We start from the raw sequence: 9,927 nt of genomic DNA on the forward strand, positions 1-9,927 counted from the left end.
ATAGAAAAAGAGCATTTATTTAAACCATGCTGTTGAAACAGCTTGATTGGAAATTGTGGAACTTGAGACACAAGGACCAAATCCATCTGCATATGACCAGCAAGGCCTCCAGCAAGACATTGTTTTTTGTCACTGCACCATTCCGCCCACTGGTGCTCACAGTCAGTCCCAGGTGAAGAGGAGAGAGGGCTCGTCGTGGGAGATTCATCTACACATAATTACTTAATTACTTAACTACAACTATCTGGATTTAAAAGATTTGCTTTGACCATTATCATGCGTCTTGCTGTTTTGAAGGAATCCTGGACCGTTTTTGTACCCATCTGTGCTATATGTATTGTTGGTCTTTTGTAAGCATGCACTAGATGGACATCTTTGATTGTTTTGATGCGTTTCCGGCGATATGCGGCATGTTTTAAAAGTGGTACAAGCGCAACTATTAAAAACCCGTCTCATTCTGCTGCTGCCACTGTCTAGGAAAACACATCCTGTTCTCTGTGTAAACAAACACGGTAGATGTGAGATGTGAAGACCAGCATCTCTGCTTTGGCCTGTTAAAGCTGGTTGAAGAAACCCACATCACCATGGATAGTATTACGTTTGCATATTCAGAACATTTCTGTGTAGATTGTATGTTTCCATGTCCTATCAGTGTGGATTGCTTATTGAAAGATGGGGCAGTTAAACAATAAAGGACCAATGAGAAAACAGTTTCGTTTCATGAATGTTTCAAATGTCATGACTGTTTGATAGTTGCTGTGCTTGAGTGAACATTTGAATACATCCAGATGAAATGTGTTGGGTGTACGTTATGAGTTAACCCTGAAATGTAGTTTTAAAAATTGTAATGTGAAGCTTGTTCGTTTTCTTCAGATTGTGTTTCAAATATGGCTGTATTAGAGGTGCTTCACAATGTTAGCCAATCAGAACAGTGGGCGTTTACATTGAAGTCTAAAAGGGCCAGATAGCTTTAAACTGAGCATTTCAGACAAAGAGCCAGTGGAAAATGATCATATATTATTGAATTATGACTGTTTTGGTGCAAAAAAAAAAAAAAACAACATTTACAGACATTACAAGTTGACCTCAAGGAACATAATAAAATGATTAAAAAAAAAAGAGTATGTAATGACCCCTTTAATGATTATTCACATAGATACATGATACACTATTTGTTAGTGTATGCTTAAATATTGACAAAATTATCTTTTTACTATATATACATATGAAATTGTCTCCCAAATCTGTTTTGGTGTTGTTATTTCTGGATCAGTGTCCATTTAAACTGAATCTATGTTAAATAATTGATCATTGTCTCACTACATTTTTAAGTTTGTACACAAATAATCCTCAGGCTGTTGTGTCTAAAAACATCTTTATATTTCTCAACAGCCAAAAAATAAATAGGCCTACTCTCTGCTGCTTGAGAGCATCGGATTTGAGGAGCACGTCATATGACGCTACTTCAAATCTAATTGCATGTATTCAGCACTCGCAGAAGGAGTCTAGAATGCCAGAAAGCATTTATGAATCTGAGAAAAATATATTTTGAATATCCAAAGGAAATTTGAGAGGTTTTGATATATTAAATCTTGAGGCAGCAAATACAAGCTAATGCAAGCACAGAAGACTCTCCTCTCAACTTGTGCACACAGTCTTTCATCTGTCTTTTTCAAAGCTGAAGACTAAAAGTCTCTTTCAAAGTGAAGCTGATGTTCTTTTTTAGATTTTAAAATAATGTGTACACACAATCAGCAATACATAGTCAAGGATCTTGACTTAATACAAAGTTGCTTCAATGAAACCTCTCACAAGGATATAAATAGCTTAATGTGCTCTAATTGCCTCATACATTTTTATACTGTCTTTATACTGTAGGTTGTATACAAATGTATTTTTTCTGTTCTTTGAAACTGTACTGTACGTGAACTTTGAGTGTTGTTATTCATCAAAATGCAATAAGCCATAATATAAAAACAGAGAGTTTTTATAAACCCACTGTCAAAATAATCTTCTCTAAAGACTTAGACTTACAATTATATTGTAAGAAGCAGGCTCATGATTATTGTGCATAATAAAATTCAATTCAATCGGGAGATCAAATTATGTATACAAAACAATAATCAAATCAATATGTGCATCATTTCATTGCCATAAAGTGTCATAATAGAAACCATAAATATGAAATAATCATATTAGAAACTATGTTGTGTGTTATTTATTTGACCATATTATGGGATTGAGTAATTGTTTTCTATTTTTACTGGTCTCTAAGTTGAAGTATCCCATTTACATTTATATTGCCACTTATAGTAATGTTGCTCAGCAGGGTCAACCCAGAGATTGTGATAGTGGCTTGCTTTTGGTGCTATTACACTTCTCAACTCTCATCCATTAAAGCTCATGGCCTATGGAAGAGGGAGATGCAGTTACCTATGCTCAAATTAGACAACTGTATATCTAGACTGATGTTTTTAGGACAGTGGCTCAGCCAAAGTGTAGAATTATTTGAAACACAACATTTTATTTTATTAAAAAAAAGACTTAGATTTCCATACAGGACATGGATAAGAGGAGATTGATTATGTTATATAAGGGGAGATGCACTAGTCTGAATTTTTATAATTTAGATGAGGCCACAGGTGGGCTGATAAATATATTTAAATGGCATTACACCCTGTAGCCACACAATCTCTACATTAAATGATTAAAGGTTTTGGATGGTAGTTGGCTTACAAAAAGCACAAATGTGTCATGGACTCCAGTTCCAAAATCCACCCTATTCTTCCAGTTCCCACACTCGTGCTCAATCACCTGAGTTTCACCTCCGCTGTTTGGACTCTATTTATACCCTGCCTGTTCACTTCTGACTTTGTTGGTTATTGGATGTTGTTATCCTATGCTTAGCTAACTCCTTAGAAAACCTTTTGGATTACTATCATTCGTTCTCGTGTTTGTTTTTTCCCCCTGACCTGCTCCGTCTGTTTGTTTATTGGACTTATCTTTTTGGCTCTGACTTCGGACTGTGTTTTAACCCCGCTTCTCTGGATTTGCCCTCTGTGTTTTGGATTCTGTAATTAAACCTGTTTCTGCATTTGAATCCATCCCGTCCTGTTTCAGATTTTTTATTTTTTTTGTGACTCCCATGTTGTTGTAACACTTTAAAATAAGGTTACATTTATAACAACTTTAGTTACCTTGTAGTAACAATGAACAATACTTTAACAGCATAATGGTTAATGTACAAATGTTCATGTTAGGGGATGTCCGTGGAGTTAAAAATAAGAAATCTTTTAAAAAACTAGTTTAAAACACTTGTACCAAGTTCTTAGAAATGTAATCTTTGTGTCCAATTTGGTTTCATACATTTTTTAAAACATTATAGCATTTACAACAAGATCATTTACATTTTAAAAATGTCCTGTTGTGTAACCATAAAGTAAAAAAAAACTATTACAATTCTTTCTTTGCACCTTGAATACATGATTTTGAACAACCTAATCATTGTTTTATAAAAAGGTTTCAAACACATTTTCTAGGTAAATATTTTTTAGATAAAAATATAAAAATGTTTTCTCAGGATTACACACCATATGATCTGAACAAAATGTGCCTTTTCATAAAAAAAATTAAAATAAATATCAGATGTTCTTTTAAACTTCAGGCTCAGTCTTGAGGGTCTCATGGTGTCTGCTCTGTTTTGTTTTTTATTGTATTTTTTATGGTCAACATAAACAATAAAATGGCTACCTGCATGTTGGATACTCAACGTGACTTTGATTTGGTGGATTTTTAAGTGTTTTTAGAAATGAATAATATTTTAAATATTTGTTTCACTGCAATTTTGCAATTTTTCCACTCCAGGATATAACAATAAAAGATTATTCAGCACTATTCATGCCAACATAATTTTTTTCTGACTGACATTTTTCTTTCATTTTTTTCCAAGACACCACATTATTTTACTGAAAAACCTAGACCTAGAAAAAATATGAATATGACTTCAAATGTAGAAATTGAAAATATGCTCAATATAGAAACAGTATCTTCAAGTACACATTTTGTGTGATTTGCATATTTTAAGTAATTTTTATTTAATAAATCTGAAGAAAAAAACATTAATCACATCATTGACCATCAAACTCATGGTTGAGTGAACTAACCCCGTGCAGGTGTTCTGGAATCCACATACAGCAATTTTGGGTGAATCAGCCGAGAGTTCAGGGTTTATGTCCCGCCACGGTAAATTAAAGTTGCTTTCTGGAATACCCTGTTAACCAGTGCTTTTAGAAAACTGGTGCCTTTTTGTTGTGGAGAGAGAGCTCGTGCTCTCACGGTTGCCATATTGCAGAACTAAAGCATTGCACTGGCAAAAACATATCCAAACTGTGTGAGTGTAAAGATCTGATTGGGGGATTACACCTCTTGAAATCTGGCAACCCCAAACATTTCAATCTAATTCTGATTGGCTAATCTCTGTTATTTATCAAAGGTAGAGAATTAAACATTTGACTTGCATTAGTTCTAAGTTATACATGACACAATTAATCTAAAAGCGATGGTAAATGGGGATGGTGGTTTTACCAAGGGGATGGTTTTTGGTATATCTTGCAACAACGGGAATGGTATCCCCTCGCAACCCCCCTCAACTCCAGCCCTGCTTGCCTGTGCCAGACAGCCGTAATGGCAGCCACAATAACATTTTCAGAACGGTGGGGAGATAGACTTTTAAACTCCTACTAAACCATTCAAGAAATGAGGGCACGTCTGCTGCAAATGTCTGCCGTTGTGATTGAAGTGTTTTCCAATACAAGACGAGGTTTTGTCAATTGAGTTTAGTTTAAATCAGTTCAGTGGGTAGTTTAAAATGTTGAATGTATGGTAGACATTTAGGCCAGGGTGTACACTAGTTACAATGGCCATTTTGCTCATTTATCACACTACCAAATAATTTGCAACAAAACAAATGAACAAATTCTATGAAACATGTTAATGAAAATCCTGCAATGTCAGCCGAATATGAAAGCAGGAGTAAAATAAATACACTTGCACAGATGGGCTGTCAGAGCATTGTGTCGCTTTAGTGGTGTAAAATGAATGAAATCCTTTACTCTGTCCAGAATATCTAATCTCAAATACAGCCAAGATGTACATGGATTCTTGTATCTGACAACAGTGGGCTCAAAATAGCACAGTGTTGCAAATGTGGCCTTCAAAGGAAATAGTTATATTGTTTGATTGAAGCTAATGTTTCATTATTTGTTTATGTAATTTCTTTGTGAGCACAAGAATTGTGGACACGACTATGTTCTATAAACATATATCATATGTAAAAATAAGAAGAAATCTAAAAAATAGATGAGTGAAGCAAAAGGAGATGTTAGGATGAATGTTAGTCTTAGTCAACATTTACTTTTATTTTATGGGAAAAAAGAAGCAATGAAAGAGAATGGTGACTGATGAACATTTTCCAACTTCTCCTTTTGTGTTCACAGCAACATGATCTCACATGAAATCGCCATGCAGCTTCCAAATGTTTGTGTACCCTGAAATCAATCCCACTCTGCTGAATTACTGACAAGTGCAATCCTCCATAAGAAATCTTTGTATAAATTTGGACGTGGTCACCTTTCCCTTTGCTGCTACTCGTTCCAGTAATGGGTTCTCATCCCATGGAAACCGGAAGTAAACACAAATATCTGTTAAGGTCCCAAGGAAACCAGAATGTTACTTTCATGTTAACAATGGTGAGCACGATTCAGAGGTTACATTTTCGGTAAAATAAAATTTTTACTCAACTAATTTTTAGGTTTAAGGTTGGGGTTTTGGACATTTTATCTGAACAAAAGACAACAACACTTCCAGCTTTGGCCACTGGGGGCATTGGTACAAATTTTGGTAAGCACAGACTGATCTTTCAACCTCCTGTTGCTGAATTTACAGTTTGATCACTGATTAGGAAGAAAGTTGTATATGTTATGACAGAATGTTTATTTTTGAGCTATCTATACCATACCAAATTGATGTAGACTCAAAGAAGGATGAAATGGTTCTTAAGGCATTGTCGATAGACTACATAGTGTTCATCTTCACTGTACTGATCAGTTATTTCACATTCTGTCACTACTCACCAACCTTTCTCATGTTTATATGTGTTATATTAGATTTATGTGTAGAATAGCAATAAAGTTTGTCTGTATTCAAAGACGATTTGACTGTGATATATTTTGATAAATAATCTCATCCCTGTTTCTGAAAGATTTAGCTTCAAATCTATACCTAAATACATGTGAAAGCCATGAGAATAATATCACTCCAATAAGTGAATTAATCATAATTCACTTATTAAAGCTAATTCCTTACAGGAATTATGGTGGAGAATCTATTAAGACAAATAATCTAGTTATTTGTTATTTATTTAATTTTTTAATGTGACTAATTCCATTATACATTTCCTTACCTAATAAGGACCGTTTAATTTAGTTCATAGCTCACATATTTCGAGACCCTAAATTCCCTCCTAAATTTAGCATGCATGCTAATTTCCCTACAAATAATGATGGTAAAAGGCATGCAAAATATGCATTTTAACTGATTGAGTCCACATCTATAAATTATATATGTAATTCCCTACATTGAATTGACAGATAGTCAAAATGTTTCACCTTTGGTTTTGAAATATATTGATGAAAAAGTGACAAATATATGGTTAGCACCCTGGTAGTGAATACCCTTGGCCTCTCATAACACATTTAAAATATTGCTGACCCATGCCATTACTTTCCTGGCAGAGCTCTGGTATGTTACATCATGGCAGAGGTACAGCAATGAATAGAGCTGTAGAGCCAATAATGGGCTGGTGTGGTCATGCAGAACAGCACTATTCAAAGAGTGATGTGGATTTTAAAGAATTGCCTGAGGGACAAATAGGGTCACACTCCCCATTTCCTTTAGCCATGGTGGATATTTGCACAAAGATTGCCTGTCTTTAATGCAGCCTCTTCGTCTTTAGTGCCTATACTCACAAATGAAAAGGAGAAAATACAAAGTATGAAAATAAAAAGTTAAACTGTAAAGCTTTCATTCTAATTAACTTTCACTGATGTATGTTGCTAGCAATTCTTTGGAAGGTTTAAATTAAAAGTGAATTCTCATCTATGGGGACCTTTGAATCCCATTCCAAAGTGATGCTGAATCAGTTTTTATATTTTACTGTCACTCATGCTAACACATGGTAAGAAACAGAAGAGTCTGCATAGGTGAATTAATCATTTTTGGACGCTCCATCACTGTCACAGGTGAGAGAATTTATCAACAGGATCACATTCATTATATAAATTCATGTTCGTATACAAGCCATGAAACATTTGTCAGGGGATGTCTCAGACTAGTCAAATGAGAGGAAATGTAAATAATGAAAGACCTGTCTCCACTAGCTGTGATTTCAACATCATAATGTTTTCTTAAGACATGATTGCATATAAATAATATATAAAATAATTCCTCATTTGTTCATTTACATCTAGACACTTTTAAAATCTTCAGGTGCAGATTTGTTTAAATTATTCCAGAGTCTAAACAGTCTATTGCTGTTCAGCCTTATGAGCAAATGAGGGAAGTCCGAGCAGCAAAAGCTTTGACCAGATGATGACCTCTAAATACAAAATTCACCCTAAGTACAAAATTCATTTGGATGTGACTTCTACCAAACTAGAGGATCTTTTTAATCTTGCATGAGTTCTGTACCTCCTAGAGAGTAAAAAAGACATTACAAACTGCAATGCATAAACCGTTGTGTAACGCCTCAAGAGATTGAACTGCGCATGTCTCATTGTGATCCTTTTTTCAGGCGTAAATAGCTCTTCTCCTTCTATAAAATACTTTTGCATCCTCAAAATCATATGTCACATTAATCTCTCTTAAGTGCTCATTACATATAATCAGACTTTTGGGAAGCACGCTGAAAAACCTTGGAAAGGAATCTAAAGGTTTCAATGCATGCACAGCATTCTTCTTCATTGTTCACCCAGAGCTAAAAAGAAGGTAGAAACAGCTGAATAACGCTGTGAATAATGTGAACATTTGGATAACTTCAACACCACTGATGCCTGGCGTTTAGTGAAGCATATAAAGATGAGACGCATACTGTCCTGTCAACATGTAAAACATTAACAAATGTGACACTAAAATCTGTTATCAATTACTAGATGACTCAGTCTATAAATAGATCAGTAAAAAAAGCTATTTTAACCATGTGGTGATGATTAAAAGTAAAATCATGCATAGAGCAGATAATGTGTAATTTGTCATGTTTACATTTTGCTTTCATGACATGCTATATGGGGCTAAAATATGCACCAGTTACCATCTGTTATTGTATTTTCTAGAATTTTCAAGATTTAAACATGCTGAAAGGGATTTTAGCCATTCTGGAACTTCCACCAGACTGAGCCACTGAATTCGACACGTCCCCTCTTTTCAAAAATCCGCCCTCCAAAGACAACTTTGTAACCACCTTAGAGCAGAGAAGAGCAGCAGCAGCGTCAGGTAGTCAAACACAAAATACCGACCTCAACTTACAACTGTTATCGATGTGAATATGGCAAAAGTAGGTGGAGCATCTAGTCACACCCACGATCAAGTGTACCAGTCACAGTAAGAAGCTTAATTATGCACCACACATTCTCAAATGCAGAAAGGTCAGGCCTGCAAACAGGCCTATCTTGCACCCGCACTTCTTGCTTACAGAGCCGTGCACTTGTAATCTGGAGAGTATGTGATTTGGGGTTATCCTGCTGCAAAATGAAGAGACATCCTTGGAAAAAAACATCATCTGGATGGCAGCATGTTGCACTACAATTTGACATATCTTTCTGCATTAATGGTGCCCTCACAGATGTGCAAGTTACCCATGCCATGGGCACTTGCACACCCCATACCATTACAGACACTAGCTTTTGGACAAGATTCTGATAACAGCTTGGAGGGTCCTTTTACTTTTTGGCCCAAAGAACATGACGGCGGTGTTTTCGAAAAGCTATTTGAAATTTTTACTTGTGTCGGACCACAAAGCATTATCCCACTGTTCTACTGTCCATCATAGATGAGGCCGAGCCCAGAGAAGTCGGTGGTACTTCTGGACAGTGTTTATGTATGGCTTCTGCTTTGCATTGTAAAGCCTTAACTAGAATCTGTGGACGCAGCGGCAAATGGTGTTGACGGACAAAGGTTTTATTCAAGAAGTTTTTACAGAGCCCATGTTAATCCAGTTTAGCTGCATGGGTTTTTTTTAAGAGGGTGACGGCTGAGGGATAGGAGATCACGTGCATTCAGAAGTGGTTTTCCAGCAGGACAGTTCCAAACCACAAACTGCCAGGATTACAATGGCATGGCTGCGTAAGCAGAATACAGGTGGGACATTCCAGAATTGGAGGACATTTTCTGTCCCAGCCATACATTTTCAAAGAAAATGCTCAGAATACTGAAAATACTGAAAAATGTAGTTGCTGTGAACAATAAAGCCATCTTAAAAAAATGTGTTACATAATTTTTATTTATTTATTCAAATTCAAGCATACGCCCTGTCCCATCTTGTTAATGACCAAAATGCATGTCAAATATAATACCGTAATTTCCGGACTATAAGCCGCAACTTTTTTCCCACACTTTGAACCTCGCGGCTTATACAATGACGCGGCTAATATATGGATTTTTCCCGCTTTCAAATGTTTTATATATATATATATATATATATATATATATATATATATATATATATATATATAAAAAAAACATTCTGTGACGTGCTCAGTTTTTTGCGGCGTGAAGCTTTCATTAGACCAATGAAATTACCGAACGGGTTAAGGTCAAAACAACTTTTTTGTTTACTGTTTAGATTAAATCGAGCGGCTCAAACTTCCCATCATT

Source organism: Xyrauchen texanus, chromosome 13 (assembly GCF_025860055.1).
Source record: "Xyrauchen texanus isolate HMW12.3.18 chromosome 13, RBS_HiC_50CHRs, whole genome shotgun sequence".
Classification (NCBI taxonomy): domain Eukaryota; kingdom Metazoa; phylum Chordata; class Actinopteri; order Cypriniformes; family Catostomidae; genus Xyrauchen; species Xyrauchen texanus.